Source organism: Hemitrygon akajei, chromosome 26 (genome assembly GCF_048418815.1).
Source record: "Hemitrygon akajei chromosome 26, sHemAka1.3, whole genome shotgun sequence".
NCBI classification, from domain to species: Eukaryota; Metazoa; Chordata; class Chondrichthyes; order Myliobatiformes; family Dasyatidae; genus Hemitrygon; species Hemitrygon akajei.
This window is the reverse complement of record NC_133149.1, coordinates 23,691,854-23,708,967: the sequence shown is the minus strand read 5'-3', so window position 1 is coordinate 23,708,967 and position 17,114 is coordinate 23,691,854. Positions and strand designations below refer to the sequence as shown.

The following is a 17,114-nucleotide window of genomic DNA, read 5'->3' as shown; positions in this document are numbered from 1 at the left end:
AGTTGAACCAAATGTAGAATAGAAAATTAATTATATTCACACTGAGTTTAAGATTACAAACATCCCAAAGTTCATAAACTGCCAGCTGCTGGCGAATAGAGTGGCTAGAGATCACGTTGTCTAAATGTTGCATGGCTTATGTTCCATATCATGTTACCGCCAATTGTGCATCCTCTTCATGTACTCCAAGGCAATAAGATACCAGAGCAGTTACCCTGGGAGCACACTGGGCAAAGGATTTAAGTTAGGAGCTCATCCAGATGTTGTTCATTTCTAGCAGCAACAGATAACCTTTCAGTTATGAAAACATTGAGGTCATTCATCACAGGTCATGTACAAAATCTTCTGCTGTTGGTTACGTCCTTTGGTATAATTCACAGTCAGTACCTCTCTGTTCAGTTTTTAAATATTGCCAGAGAGCAAGTGGCCAGCAATGGACTTACTGTTCATTCACACATCTAGCAACCACATCAGGGAATTTCACTTTCCTGTGCATACGGCAACCAGAAAGATGATGTTACTGTTTAATCTTCATTTATTTGGGACACTATGCAGCTTAATTGGGACAGGAGATTGGTGCTGAACAGTTTCTAACTAGCGTCAGTTGCGTGTACTTGTGTGGTCGTTAGACGTGACATCATGGTTAGAGCGAATAGTTTTTAAGTAGCATCAGTTGCGTGTGTTTGTGTTCAAAAAATAGTGGTTTTTGTCACTGACAGTTGGACAGAAGTGAGCAGTTAAGACAACTCGGAACTGTTTTGCTCACTGCGGTTTCAAGCATTCAGGCTTGGAGATGCCAGAAACAGCCAGGAGTGAAAATAAAACAATCTCACTCCTTTAGTATGATAGAAACTATGAAGAATTTGAAGGTATTGAGAATCATCTTAAATGTTACAACGAAAATGAAGATTTGGAAGATGCAATCATTGAAGGCATTGTTTGAAGGTAGTCCATTATCGGCACTAGGCGTCCGCACTGATTTTGTTCACTTACAGTCAATCAAAAGAATATGGCAGTGAACACTGGATTAATTCCTCTGTCAATTTAACTATTAGGAACTAATACACACAGTTTTATAGTATTGGTAATGTTCTAATATGTTCTGTATTTTCATTTAAATAAATAATTTGTTATTCAGTTAAATGGTAGTTTGTCTTTTCATACCTTTTTAACGATTTCCATGAAACTTCAGCTCATTGGGGCAGCCACTTAATATATACTGAAGTGTACTCGTCCCAATTAACCAGAATCCACTGTGTTATTAATTAAATCAACCTAAAGGACAAGAGAAAATGGGCTAAAACCTTCCTTCAATATTGTTGTGGCTTTGACACTGTATATACTGTATTACAGATAAATAGTCATTGTATAATCAAATAATATATTTAATACACAATATAATGGTACTCCTCTATATATGCTTTCTATATTATCTAGGAATATCTGTATATTGAGTAACAAAATGTTTCAAGATATAGATGGCATAATATCATTATTGGTCATAGAATCATAGAAAGGAACAGCATAGAAATAGGCCATTTGGCCCATCTAGTCCTTGCCAAACTATTTAAGCTACCTACTCCAATCAACCTGCATTGGGACCAGAGCCTTCTGTACCCCTACCATCCGTGTACCTATCCAGACTTCTCTTAAACATTGAGATCGAGCTCACATGCACCATCTGTGCTGGCAGCTCATTCCACACTCTCACGACCCTTTGAGTGAAGGAGTCTCCCCTCATGTTCCCCTTAAACATTTCACCTTTCACCCTTAACCCTTGACCTCTGTAGTCTCATCCAACCCTATGCTTGTATTTACCCTATCTATACCCCTCATAATTTGCTTAACTGTTCCTTAACTATTAACTAGCTCATTTGTATAATAATGTAGTAATATTCTTTCTCTGTATACTTGTGTACATATTATACAGTAACACTATCAGGTTAAATTATGCAGTAATTCAGTATGCATCAGCATGAAAAGTAACTCTGAAATGAAACAGCTGATCAATTTGAAGAAGGAGGAAGAAGATTTTAAAAGATGTAAATCTACCCAAGTATATTTCTCACCTTTTGTTGGTCATCTACCCTGAGAGCTATAACGAGACACTAAAACTGTCCACTTCTTTAATTTTTAATTAGATCTTATATGTTCCTTAAAAGCTTCCTCCAAGCAAGGGTTGACAATATGGCTGTATTAAGCTGAAAGCAGTAATGGCTATGGTGCACCTGGGGAGACGAAGTGAATGCTGGCCAATCTGTATTCCCATCACTCACAGTCTGAGCCAAGTTCTGCCAATCCAAGGAATTATATTTTGTGATCGTATGTAATAGAATTACCAAGAGCTCACAAACAACAGAAGACTCGGTCACTAAACATGAAGTAGACTGCACTGGATAATCACTGAAATCAGATGCAGTGATCACAATTAGCCCGTGGTAAATAATGCAGACTGTCTAAGACCTATTTTATTGAGTTCAGCTCTGAGCCAGCAAGCCAGCACAGTGCTGCTAACTAGCAGGGAGCAATAGAAGGTGGGCTCAATATCCTGGCAGGATGGCTGTGGCTAAGACTGGCCTCTGCCCCTTAACAGGGAGATGCACTGTGGCTGGGGATATCACTGGGAGTTGGCAAGAGCCGAGTACGATCTGTGAAGGGCGGCTCAATATGGGAGAAAGTGGGCTTCAAGTCACTGCACTGGAAGAACTTGAGAAATGTGATGAGCTACATCCATGGAGGGCCAGGCACTGAGTCGGACAGCAGGGGCCGGAGTGGTGTGAGGGCACAGGCAGATAGCCATGGAGATTATTACCAAGAATCATACCTTTCATGCATCATATCGTACAAAACCCGATTTCAGTAGTTAGGTATGACCGGGTGTGAATAACTAAGGTCAGTGAATTCATCTTCAAATGCCAAATCTTCAGACACCACTGCTCAAAACAATCTACACTCACCACTTACTGAACTAATCAGGATCAATACCTAACATTCACGTGCTCCACCAAGCCCTCACAATCCCTAATCCATAGTCTGGGGAAAAGAGAGGAGAACATACACAATCATCACTGCAAATAACAGGCCATTTGCCTTACAAAGCCCAATTCAGATTATAATCATTTTTCATAGCTTCCCTTAAGAGAAAACCTTCTGTTTTTCAGAGTCTCTGGACAAACCAAAGTACTTGACTGCCAATAATTTTCATAGAAATGTAGGTAGGAAATGAGTTAGAGATCAGGTAAGTTTATGGCTAGTGATTTTTGTTAGCGATCAATCTTGCATGGGGCACTAAGGTGGTCTTCCCGTGTTTTTCTTCTGAACAGAGTTGTGGGACCTCGTAGATCTAATTGTCAGAATAGACTGAGCATCAAAATCATGCCACTTCCACCATGACAGCATTAGAGTGCCAGCCAAGATGATCTGCCCATTCTTACTTTGTTTTAGGAGTAAACAGAATTGTTTACCTTCAGTGCAGTTGAAGGGTGAGATACCTACAGAGAAATTAATATGATGAAACCTTTCCTTCCCATCATATGTGCACATAACACTGGTGAGGAAAGCTGCTTTATCAACTGTGGTCAGAACTTTGTGCCACAGAGGTGGCTCTGAAGCCTTTTCTACCAGGCCTCCAGTTTCTTTTGTTTCAGTTCAGACTAACTAAAACCTGATGTCAGCCACATGAGCCAAAAAAATGACCTATGACATTACCTCGCAGACATCATTAAAGACACTCACTGCTGCTTTTATCCTTCTCATAACAGGCAAAGTCTTTTTTTTGCTAATTATGACCAAAGAAAGCCTCTCTGTTGAATCGATCTGATCTAGAGAGCATTCACAGGCTGGTAACTCTCCCCCATGAAGCGTTCTGAATAAAATATTAATTCAGCACCCTTCAAAACCCCTTTCAAGGTCACAGGGGCTGAAGTTGAGGCTGAAGCAGTGAGTTCACAATACTGCTGAGAACTGTGTTAACTTAAATCCTGTGCGCATTACCTCATGTTCAGTATTGGATGATTTTTCTTTGTTTTCTGACCTTTTTATTTTCATTTTCATCGTCGCCTGCAGGCAGTCGTAAAATTCAAAGGTGAAATCATACCTTTGCTTTGGTATTGTTGTCACAACATTGACTTTTTCTCTTCTGTTGACTCCCAGCAAAAATAAGAGAAGAATCAATATGGTAATGAATATTACATGAACTGGTGTACGGCAGTGTACTGTGTATTCAGTGGCTGAGATCTGTCAACACCACAGTGCAGGAGAAAAGGAGGTGCTTCTTAATTGTGCTCAGTTAGCGTTCCCAAATAGAGGGTGGTTTTCGTTGCTCTGGGTGTGTCTGTCTGTCTGCGTGTCTATGCAGTGTGTCTGTGTACTGGTGTGCATCTGGCTGACTATGTCTATGTGTCTGTGTGTACTTCTCTCTGACTGTGTATATGCGTATGTGTGTATCTGTGTGTCTTTGCAATGTGTGTGTGCATTTGTCTGACTGTGTCAATGTGTATCTATGCAGTGTGTGTCTGTGTGCACTCATGCATTTGTCTGACTGTGTATCTGTCTCTGAATACATATGCGTGTAAGCGTGTGTGTGTGTGTGTGCTTGCTTCTGTAGGCTTGTACCATTGCATGCAGACTGGCACTTTTGCTCTAAACAATAGGAAGTATTCCTACACTTTAAACAGACTTCACTTACTTTCCTCTTGAATTTCATAAATATTTTACCTCACAGGCAACATGAGGTAAACACATGGGAGTTTTATGGAATTCCAATGCAAATCATTCCTTCAATAAGCACAGATCATAGCATCGCCCAATATAGCGGGGGGAAAAATCTTCAGAATGAGAGATGAGACAGGTTTTGGAGACTGCAAGTACTTTGACTCCCAAATCATGCCCCAGTGGAGTGGTTTGCTTTGATACAATTGAGATTTGGTTGCAGGGTAAATGATTCAATATGCTGGAGTTACAGATGTTGCAGATGGCTGATTTGTTTCTCCAATCTTGCAGAAATTTAAATCCAACTATAACAAGAGGCAGGAAAAATACTTCTTGACAATGTAATGGAACATTTATCAAGATTCAGCTTGACTGTAATTTGATCCATTCAAGATTACCGCGTTTGGCATGGTATGCCATAATGATGTCATGAAAGCCACATTGTAAAACAAAACCCTCAGTGCTGAATAATAGCTTAAGAGTATGTGACAAGTCTGTCACATTCCCACTGACTTACAGCATGTCCCAATACAACGATACTCTCATTAACTTAATGGGACTATTCTGGGGAATGCTTACCACATCACGTCTGTGGGATCCTCCAGGTCCTCAACAATACAGTGCATTATCTGGTACATCACTAATGAATCACACCAGGAGCTTCAGGACTGAGTAATAATCTCCATTGTATATTCTCAGTTGAAACAAAGGTGTAACATCAGCAACTGTGCAACAATGGGAAAGGATAATAATATTAACCACAGCAACAACAGGTGTAACCATGGAAACACAGAGGAAGATATAACAGCAGTAAAGGTAGAAAGTATACTGGGACACACACACACACAAGTAGGTAGAAGCACAAAGACATAGTACAAAGATCAGAGTTCAAAATAAATTTATTATCAAAGTACATATGTCACTGTATACAATCCTGCAATTCATTTTCTGCAATAAATCCAGAGAATAATTACTATAACAGAATCAATGAAAGACCACACCAACTTGGGCGTTCAACCAATGTGCAAAAGACAACAAGCTGTACAAATAAAAAAAGAAAGAATAATAATAAATAAATAAATAGATAAATAAATAAACAATAAGTATTGAGAACATGAAACGAAGAGTCCTTGAAAGTGAGTCCGTAGGTTGAGGAAGCATTTCAATGATGGGGCAAGTGAAATTGAGTGAAGCTATCCACTCTGGTTCAAGAGCCTGATGGTAGAGGGGTAATAACTGTTCCTGATCCTGATGGTGCTATTCCTGAGGCTCCTGTACCTTCTTCAAACTCTGCATTAAATATACATACAAATCTGGCCTCCACAGCTGACTGTGGAAAGGAATTACACAAATTCATCACTCTCTGGCTAAAGAAATTCCTCCTCATCTCTGTTCTAAAAGGACGCCCTCTATTCTGAGGTTGTGTCCTCTGGTCTTAGATTCTCCCACCACAGGAAACATCCTCTCCACATCCACTCTATCAAGGCCTTTCATTATTTGATAGGTTTCAATGAGGTCACCCCTCATTCTTCTGAGTTCCAGTGAATACAGGCTCAGAGCCATCAAACGTTCTTCATATGACAAGCTGTTTAATTCTGGAATCATTTTTGTGAACCTTCTCTGAACCTTCTCCAGTGTCAGCACATCCTTTTTACAATAAGGGGCCCAAAACTGCTCACAATACTCCAAGTGAGGCCTCACCAGTGCTTTATAGAGTCTCAGCAATACACCTTTGCTGTTATATTCGAGTCGTCTTGAAATGAATGCTGACATCGCATTTGCCTTCCTCACCACAGACTCAGTCTGCAAATTAACCTTCAGGGAATCCTGCACAAAGACTCTCAAATCTCTTTTTCCTCAGATTTTTGTATTTTCTCTCCATTCAAAAAATAATCAGCCCTTTCATTTCTTCTACCAAACACTTCCTGACACTGTATTCCATCTGCCACTTCTTTGCCCATTCTTCTAATCTGTCTAAGTCCTTCTGTAGCCTCTCTACTTCCACAAAACTACCTGCCCCTCTACCTATCTTCATATCATCTGCAAACTTTTGCAACAAAGCCATCAATCCCATCATCCAAATCATTGACATATAACATAAAAAGAATCGGTCCCAACACAGACCCCTGTGGAACACCACTAGTCACCGGCAGCCAACCAGAAAAGGTTCCCTTTATTCCCACTCTTTGCCTCCTGCCAATCAGCCACTGCTTTATCCACACTAGAATTTTTCCTGGAATACCATGGGCTCATAACTTGGTAAGCAGCCTCATGTGTGGCACCTTGTCAAAGGCCTTCTGAAAATCCAAATACACAACATCAACCTTTGTCTATCCAGCTTGTTATTTTTTCAAAGAATTCCAACAGATTTGTCAGGAAAGGTTTTCCCTTGAGGAAACTGTGCTGACTGCAGCCTATTTAATTATGTGCCTCCAAGTACTCTGGAACTACATCTTAACCATCGATTCTAACATCTTCCCAACCACTGAGGTCAGACTAACTGGCCAATAATTTCTTTTCTTCTGCTTCTCTCCCTTCTTGAAAAGTGGTGAGACATTTGCAATTTTCCAGTCTTCTGGAACCATTCCAAAATCTAGTGATTCTTGAAAGCTTATTACTAATGCCTCCACAATCTCTTCAGCCACCTCTTTCAGAACCCTAAGGTGTAGACCATCTGGTCCAGGTAACTTATCTACCTTCAGACCTTTCAGCTTCACAAGTACCTTCTGTCTAGTAATGGTAACTTCTCACACTTCATGCCCTCTGACACCTGGAACTTCCACCAGACTGCTAGTGTCTTCCACAGTGAAGACTGATTCAGTTCATCTGCATTTCCTTGTCCCCCATTACTACCTCTCCAGCATCGTTTTCCAGCAGTCCGATATCCTCCCTTGCCTCACTTTTACACCTTATGTATCTGAAGAAACTCTTGGTATCCTCTTTAATATTATTGGCTAGCTTACTTTCGTGTTCCATCTTTTCCTTCTTAATGACTTTTTTTAGTTGCCTTCTGTTGGTGTTTAAAAGCTTTCCAATCCTCTAACTTTCCACTAATTTTTGCTCTATTATATACCTTCACTTTGGCTTTTATGTTGGCTTTGACTTCTCTTGTTAGCCATGGTTGTGTCATTTTACCTTTAGAATACTTCTTCCTCTTTGGGATGCATATATCTTTTCCAATCATTTTTGGCCAACTCCTTTCTCATGCCTCTGTAATTCCCTTTACTCCACTGTATTACTGATACATCTGACATTAGCTTCTCCTTCAGAAATTTCAGGGTGAATTCAATCATATTATGATCACTTTCCCATCGGGGTCTTTTTACCCTTGCAGTTCCTTAGCTTTATCCACAACAATTCAACAGCTTCCAACCCTATGTCACCTCTTTCTAATGATTTAATTTCATTTTTTACCAACAGAGCCATGCCACCCCATCTGCCTTCATGCCTATCCTTTCAATACAGTGTGTATCCTTGGACATTAAACTCCCAGATACTATCATCTTTCAGCCATGATTCAGTGATGCCTACAACGTCATACTTACCTGGTAGTTCATCCATCATCATCGATGAAGACCTCGACACCATTAGTCACTTTGAGACTGGATGCGGTGTGTCCAGTGATGACTGGTCAGGCCAATTCAGGCACGGAATGTCCTGGCACATGTTGGGCAGACGTGTGTAGGCACTGCAGTTGTTGCGCTGGTGGCTGCGGACTTGCGCAGCTCGCGCTTATGTTGTGCTTCGGCCGTGCGCCTTGCTTCCTAAGCTTGACATCCCTTGTGGATGAGGCCGCGCCAGGTAGGGCGGTTTTGTGCCAGCGTTTCCCAGGAGGTCGTATCTATGTCAAGTGACTACAGGGAGGCCTTTAGTGCGTCTTTCTTCTGCCCTCCATGCGAGTGTCTTCCAGCAGAGAGTTCCCCAAAAAGGAGCTGCTTGGGTATGTGCTCGTCAGGCATGCGGATGACATGATCTGCCCACCGGGACTGTGCTCTCATCAGCAGTGTGTGGCCTGATGGGAGACTTGCTCTAGAGAGAACCTCAGTGTCTGGTACTTTGTCTTGCCATCTGATGTCTAATATTCTGCGAAGACAAGTCATGTGGAAATGGTTGAGCTGTCTTGCATGCCTTCGATACGCAGTCCACGTTTCACAGGCATACAGGAGGGTAGTGAGTACCACGGCTCTGTAGACCTTCAGTTTTGTTGCTGGGCTGATTCCTCAACGTTCCCATACAGCAGAGTGCAGTCTACTGAAAGCAGAACTTGTCTCTGGTATTCTGCAGTTAACTTCTGTATCAGTAGTCACTGCTTGGGAGAGGGTGCTGCCAAGGGAAGTAAACTGGCCCACTGCCTGGAGTTTCTGTCCTTTGATTGTGATTTTGGGTTCTGTGTACGGTGCACGAGGAGCTGGCTGGTGCATGACTTCGGTCGTTTTGATGTTGATGGTGAGTCCAAAGTTGTCACAAGCCGTGGAGAATTTGTCCATATTGACTTGCATCTCTGGCTCTGAACCAGCGTACAGGGCGCAGTCATCGGCAAAGAGGGAGTCTCTCAGAACAGTCTCCTTCACTTCGGTAATAGCTTGAAGTCTCGTCAGGTTGAAGAGCTTCTCATCCACTCTGTACTCGAGGCTGATTCCAGCATCACTGTCCTGGAAGACATCATTCAGCACGGCAGAAAACATCATGCTGAACAGTGTGGGTGCGAGCACACAGCCCTGTTTGAAGCCATTGGTGACTGGGAACGCCTCAGAGGATTCTCTGCCGTCCAGCACTCTGGCCATCATGGAACTGGCGTACCATCTGTAACTTACCAATCTGTACAAGTTCATCGACCTTATTCCACATATGGCGCAAATTCAAATCCGGTGCTCCCGGTGCGGTCTTTTATATATTGGTGAGACCTGACGCAGACTGGGAGATCATTTCGCTGAACGCCTTCGCTCTGTCCACCAGAGAAAGCAGGATCTCCCAGTGGCCACACATTTTAATTCCACGTCCCATTCCCATTCTGATATGTCTATCCATGGCCTCCTCTACTGTCAAGATGAAGCCACACTCAAGTTGGAGGAACAACACCTGATATTCCGTCTGGGTAGCCTCCAACCTGATGGCATGAACATTGACTTCTCTAACTTTCGTTAATGCCCCTCCTCCCCTTCTTACCCCATCCTTGATTTTGTTAGTTTTTCCCCCCTCCCCCTTTTTGTTCTCTCTCTGCCCTTCACTCTGCCTGTTCTCCATCTCCCTCTGGTCCTCCCCTCCCCCTTTCTTTCTCCTGAGGCCTCCCATCCCATGATCCTTTCCCTTCTCCAGCTCTATATCCCTTTTAACAATCACCTTTCCAGCTCTCAGCTTCACCCCACCCCCTCTGGTCTTCTCCTATCATTTCGCATTTCCCTCTCCCCCTCCTACTTTCAAATCTCTTACTATCTTTCCTTTCAGTTAGTCATGACGAAGGGTCTCGGCCCGAAACGTCGACAGTGCTTCTTCTTATAGATGCTGCCTGGCCTGCTGCGTTCCACCAGCATTTTGTGTGTGTTGCTTGACACCTTTTTCTGGCCACCTCTTATGTTGCAACTCATCCCGTTGACTGCAATTTTGCCCTAACATCGCCCTCTCCTTGCTCGGAGTCTCACTATGCATTGCCTCTGTTTGTAAACCAATCAGGAGGTATACAAGTAACAACAGCAGCCTGTTCTCCACGGCACAGCGGAGTTCATTCTCACGTATCACAGCTCTCCCTTGAACAGATTGCCTTCAGGTGTATTCACAGAGTGCAGTTTTTAGAACTTCTTCACGCTGATTGTGATGGCATCTTTGAAGCATTTCCTTTGCCCACCAGGGACTCGCTGACCTTCCTTCAACTGGGAGTAAAGGATCTGTTAGGGAGACGTGAGTTAGGCTTCCAGATAACACGACCTCGCCATTGGTGTTGGTGTGGCTTTATCGTGGTGGAGATGCTGCTCACGTTGGCCTCCTCCAGTACGCTGGTGTTAGTGTGTCTGTCCTTCCAGCTGATCCTCAAAAGCTTTGGTGGTATTGTTCCAGTGTTTTCAGGTACCTGCTGCGGTGGTCCTACAGTAGGGACCATCAGCAAGAAATATAATAGCTGCAAGCATGAAAATGGTAACGTTCAGCAGATTGAACAACAGAATGCAAAGCAGAATATGCACCAACCAAGATGTAGCAGTTTAGTAACCACAGTAGCACCAGGGCATAATAGCGGTAGGAAAAGGAGCCACATAGGTTGTATAAAGGATCAGTTGCAACAAAGGAAGCTTTAATATCCTCCTTAAACCTGGAGTATAGAAGAGCTCTCCTACACCCACTCTTAGGATCTTCACATCATTTTGAAGTTGTGGTAACCAGAATAGGTGTATCCAGTTATAACATATTTTTAGTAGGCTTATTTGTAGCCTTGCATCTTCTTTACTCTTTAGCCTGTTTAAGAAGCCTAGTGTCCCACAAATTTTACTAATCACTCTTTAAAAATGTCCTACCCCTTTCAAAGAATTATGCACCTCTATACCCAGGTCACACCGTTCACCTTTTTTTTTAGTCCATCTCTCCGGACTTACTTCCACTCTGGTTTGGCGCATTTTGAGTTGGCTGATGAGCCCAATCTCGGAATTACAGATTCTTCCGCAGATTGATCAAGTGGCCATGGGTGGGGGTGGTGGGTGGAGTCCCTCTGCTGCTTACCTAAAGTGTTTTTGTGCTCCTGATGCGTGGCTTGAGCGTCCCAGTACACTACCTCCACCGTAGTGGTCATGAGCCAAAGATTCCTGGGAGTCCATTTCTTCTAGGAGATTTTGAATCTTTTCTTCTGTCTGCCTTCTGACCTTTCCCTGTGATGTTCCTCCACACCCTTTTTAGCAATGATTTTTCCAGTTTCTTCTCTCCCTATCTTTCTTCCACCATGAATCAGATCCAGCACCCTGTGCACAATTCCACCTTACCCATTTTGCCCAACTCTGTTCTTTTACATTCTATTACCACAATGTTGATCTTTGTTCATGGTTTTGTGCCATACAATAAAGTTCTAAATTATAAATTCCACACCCAAATCTGAATCATTAATTAATTTTAGTTTTGTAAAATTCTTGGTGCCTGTGTTGACCCCTGGGTAACATTATTATAGACTGCCTTTCACTCTGAAAGACAATAACTGATCACTTTTTGCCCTCGAGCTAATTTTTTTTTCTACTCTACCATCAATTCTTTTTCAAAATGGTGCCAAGGGATCATTTACTTCCATCAGAGAACAAATGAGGCCACAGCTTAATATCCATCTGAAAGAAAACACCTTCAAAAGTGTAACACCCTCTCCCAGCGATGTGGATGGTACAAATTAGGCCTCTGGAGTGGGATTTGAATCCACAACCTTTGTTGCTCAAGTAGGAACAAACCTGGTTTGCTTTCAATACAGTGAACCTGTCATGAGGAGAAACTAACATTGTAACCACCTTCCTTTCCCAACCCATTGCCACCTTCATCCCATCCCACCGCTACATAGGAGTCATAGTGTCGTAGAGTACTACAGCACAGAAGCAGGCCCTTTGGTCCAACTATCTATGCTGAACTGTTATTCTGCCTAGTCCCGTCCCAGGCACATGGACCATAGCCCACCATACCCTTCTCATCCATGTATTTATAAGGAGGTGGGTTACCTTCTCACTTGTTTTCAGAAGTCAAATGTGTGCTCAGTTTTTTTCTGACTGAGAAATAAGAGTCAATACTATGTTAAACCCACCTGCCTGGAGCTAATGAAAGGGGCAGTCAATCTGACCCAATGCAAAAATAAATTTAGATCATATCATACACGCAATCTGAACTTGCAGGGCATCAGAAATATGTATAAAAAATATCCATCAAATTAGCATGCTGCGTAATATAACAGGTGACCAAAACTGTTCAGGAATAGGTTTTAAAGGCTTTCAAAAGAGAGGAGGGGTAGAAGCTCTATGAGATTTGGGGTTTGTGTCAGGCATGGCTGCCAGTAGTGGAGTGATTAAATTCAGGCATCATCAGGAGGGCAGATCTGACGTACAGAAATTTCTGTGCAAAAGTCTTAGGCGCATATATATAGCTAGGGTGCCTAAGACTTTTGCACGGTAATGGGGTAATTTTTATGCATTGCACTGTGCTGCTGCCACACAAAACACAAACAAATTTCATGACACATGTGAGTGATGATAAACCTGATTCTGATATGGGTCTCTATTGTGGACTGAGAGTAGGAACAGGGCAGGGAGAGGGGTATCATGGTTGGGAAAAGTGTAAGGGAGAAGGAAGGGAGTGGGAAGCACTAGAGAGACATTCTGTAATGATCACTAAACCAATTGTTTGGATTCAAATGACCTTGCCTGGTGTCCCAGGGCTGGGTGTGTCTGCATCCTCACCAACACCCCCCCCCCCGCCCCCGCCGGCACACCTTCTCCTGCTATCTGTCCCGCACCCCTACCGTGGTGCTCCACCCTCATCATTTCCAACATCCATTGCTCCCGCCAGATTTACAAACTCGTTCTCCACTCACTCCACGCTGACAAATAGAGTACTGTGCAAAAGTCTTAAGCACCCTCACTATATATATGCGCCTAAGACTTTTGCACAGTACTGTACGTTGCTGAGTGTAGTAGGGCTCAAGCACGTTGCAGAGATGGAAGTGGTGAATTAATAGAGAGATTCAAAAATAACGATAAGAAACTGAGAACTGAGTTTTGTTGCATTGGATACCAGCATAGACCTGTGAGCCAAGAGGTGATGGATGAACGAGCCTGAATTATAATCATACACTTTGCTTAATGTACACACGGAATAATTGCAAATTGAATGTACAAGTGATGGTCACTGCATGTGTAATGAATTTAATTGTGCCTACACATGTTACAAACCTTCCATTTGATTAAGTGTTCCTCACATCACAGAGATCTCAGTGGCTCTTGTGTACATTACAGTACATCATTCTATAAAAGGTAATGCCTTTAGACTGAAGAATGAGCAAATGATACCCATCTGGCCACAAGCCAGGAATATCTGCCCATTTTATCGAATAAATAGTTCCCATTTATTTCTGATTTTTTTTTTGTTCTGCTTATAAAAAGATGCATCTGTCAATGTCAGTGCTGCCTTCTGTACTGACTGATCTGGTATTCTGTGAGAGGATGGCTAATTCCTGTGGGTTTTTACACTAAATAAAGCCACAGCCAGCTCCACAGACATGCTCATTAAACTCAAAGGGTACTTTTTTTTGTTTTATATACGTAGATCAAAATAATACAGAAAAGCTCGGTGATAAGGAAGAAATCAATCCTAAGGGAATAGTTTCATGATTTTAAAGAAGATCTTTTTTTCATAATTTCCATAAAGACACAACCGCTGAATTTATATAGCCCTAAGTCACAGCCCTTGGAAGATGTTGTTCTATAACTCAGAAGAAATGAATAATTTTGGGCAGCTCCTTTTACCAAAGGGGCAAAACAGAAGCCATAAATAAAAACAGAACATTCCGGAAATACTCATCAGGTCAAACAGTATTTGTGGAAAGAGAAACCGGTAAGACCATTTATCAAACCGAAAGCTGGAGGATCATTGAGTTCTCCAGCATATTGTGTGTTGCTCCAGATTTCCAGCATCTTAGACTCTCTTGTGTCTTCATCTGAACTGAATCCATGTGCATTGCAAACACAACAATGGAAATAAAGTAAAGTCAACATTTAGAGCACCCTGTGCAACTAGAGAGCACCCAAATGCTCTATAGTTAATAAATTAATTTTGCATTGTAGAATATCCTTTTTATGAAGAGAAAATGTGCAACTAGGTTTCACAAACAGCTAGTTAGAAATACATCCTTAGACGACTAGTGCTCCAGGCAAACTCCTTACTCTTTGCCCAGGACTATAAAATCTTTTAAGACTCACTGAAGTAGGTAGATCATGCCACTGTCCTATGCCCGCAGTCAAAGCTGCCACTCTCTGTTGCCACAGGGGACTGAAGATCTTGGTGTTTATTTTCCTACATGGCCTCTTTTTTGCAGCTTTCAGTTTCAAATGAGACGTAGAACATTGTGTTTCTGTTTAGCAACAGAAAGGCAGATACAGAAAAATACAAACAAGCTTTGAACAAGGAATGAGATTAAGGTCATTACATCTCAGTGCCAACATGCTCAGCCAATCATTGTCCTCCAAGCAAAATTATTAGGATGGAAGTTTGAGTAGATCAACTTCCAATTGGTGTCAAGGGAATAATGACATTTCTTAATCAGTTCATATTTCCTCATTTAGCATAGTTGAAATGGCTTCCATTGAGATCAGGAGTGGGAGAAGTAATATTTATCATTCCTGAATAGAAAGATCAGGAATGGGAGAAGTAATATTGATCATTCCTGAACAGAAAGATCTGCATATTTCTACCAGTGGAATGGACTGGGACCTCGTCAATGTAACCAAGTGAGATGTTTCCATTGCTGGGTGTAGAATACAAGTCATTCATTTTATCTCTGCATTTGATTAAGTAAGGCAAAGGTCCTTGTTGAGAACAGAAGCAAATGTAGAGCAATGAGTCTGATCGGAATGCACTAGATATGCACTATATATCAATTATATACGTGTTGCTAAACCCTCATCAGTTTAGTGCTACTTCCTCCAAGAATGAGAACCAAGGGAATTAACTCTAAAATCTGTTCAGGAGAACACTAACTGCTGATAACTTTTCCAATAGTTGGCTATGTTCCTAACTACAAGCAGCTGACCTACAAATTAAGCAAATGTTACATAAATCCTTAATCCTTTCATTGGGTCATGCGTTCTAAATGAGCCAAAGAATGTTGCAAGCACATTCCAAATGTTTACATAGCAAATTCCTTCAGACCTATGTGAAGCCAGTGATGTTTGAAAGAATAGAAACAGAAGCAAGAATCATCCACAACCCCTTGTGCCTGTTCCGCCAGTTTATAAAGCATGCCTCACCTCAGAAATGCTTGGATATTCCTCTAATATCCAAGACACTAATCACTGACTTGGCTATATTCTGTGTGAGACCCTCCACAACTCTCCTGGGTAGACAGTACTTTCTGAGAAAGGTGATTTTCCCTCTCAGTCATGAAAGGCTGAACCCTTTTATTGAGACTGTGACCTCTTATTGTAGGAGCCCCAGCCAGGGATAGCATTAAGTGCCATCGCTGTCAAATGCTGCGAGAATTTTGTACGCTTCATTGAGATTACTTCTCACCTTTCTAAATTCTAGAGAGTACGGGCCCAGTCTGCTTGATCTACTCCATTAGACATGTCACATTCCATTCTAGAACCTATGGAATTCTGGAAGTTGATCAGTGGGCCCATTGTTTCTATTAGAAAGACCTTTGGTTATAGATCATCTGCCCCTGGAAATGTATTGGCTTTCTCTCTGACCAATTTCTCTGATGACAGTTTTCATTCCAAATGCTAATTTCTTTCAGTTTCTCATTCACTCTACCCCTGTGGTTCTCCATTATTTCTGAAGGAATCCTCCTCATCTATGGAGATAGGAACAAAACAATTGTTTAATTTCCCTGCCATTTCCTTGCTCACAAATATAATATCTCCTTTCCCAGTCCATACATTAACTTCTACTAACTATTTTGAAGTTTTAAAGATTCTTGTCAGCTTACTCTCTTCTTTTCCTTTTCCTTTCCTTCTTGTTAGCTTATTTCTTCTTTGCTGATTTCTTTTTCCACTATTAGGCTTCTTGAGCATTTTAAGAGTTTGCTGATATTACCTTCTCTTTTAATTATACTCCTGTTAGGTTTTTGTAGCTTAAAGGGACATATATTTGTCACAAACCTTGCTTAATTCTACTGCTGGTAGCCTTTGCTTGTCTACTTTTGTAGTTTTACATATAGTTTCCTAATCCACTACAGCCAAGACAAGCCTCGTGTCATCAAAGCTTTGTTCCCTAGCCAAGAATAAAGAAGAAGCACCCTGGACCAGAAACATTTGTGTATGTTGTTCATGATTGTTGCCTCAAGCCTCAAATAAGCTGCCAATAACCACAAAAGATTCTGCAGATGGTGGAAATCCAGAGTAACACACACAAAATGCTGAAGGAATTCAGCAGGTCTGGCAACATCTATGGAAATAAATAGTTGACATTTTAGGCCGAGACCCTTCAACAGGACCCTTCTTAAGTTTACAATTATGTTCTTACTCTGTACATAATCCTATCATCAGTGAATAAGGTCAATTGTTAGGATATCTAGATTAATAAGGTAAAACCACAGGGCTGCAACATTAAAGTTGAACTAGGTCAACATTATTCCACCTGGGATGCTGCTGTTCTGCTTCTGTTACCCTGTACACATTACAGTTTCATTATATTAATGGTATGTAATAATTTTTACTGTTAAGTACAAATGTGTGATGAAC

General features: G+C 41.7%; 1 protein-coding gene across 5 annotated transcripts in view; it reads left to right on the top strand.

Moving 5' to 3' along the window:
- Positions 1–17,114, top strand: part of robo3 (roundabout, axon guidance receptor, homolog 3 (Drosophila)) — a 569,123-nt gene that overhangs the window by 159,027 nt on the left and 392,982 nt on the right. The gene's annotated exons all lie outside the window — the stretch shown is intronic.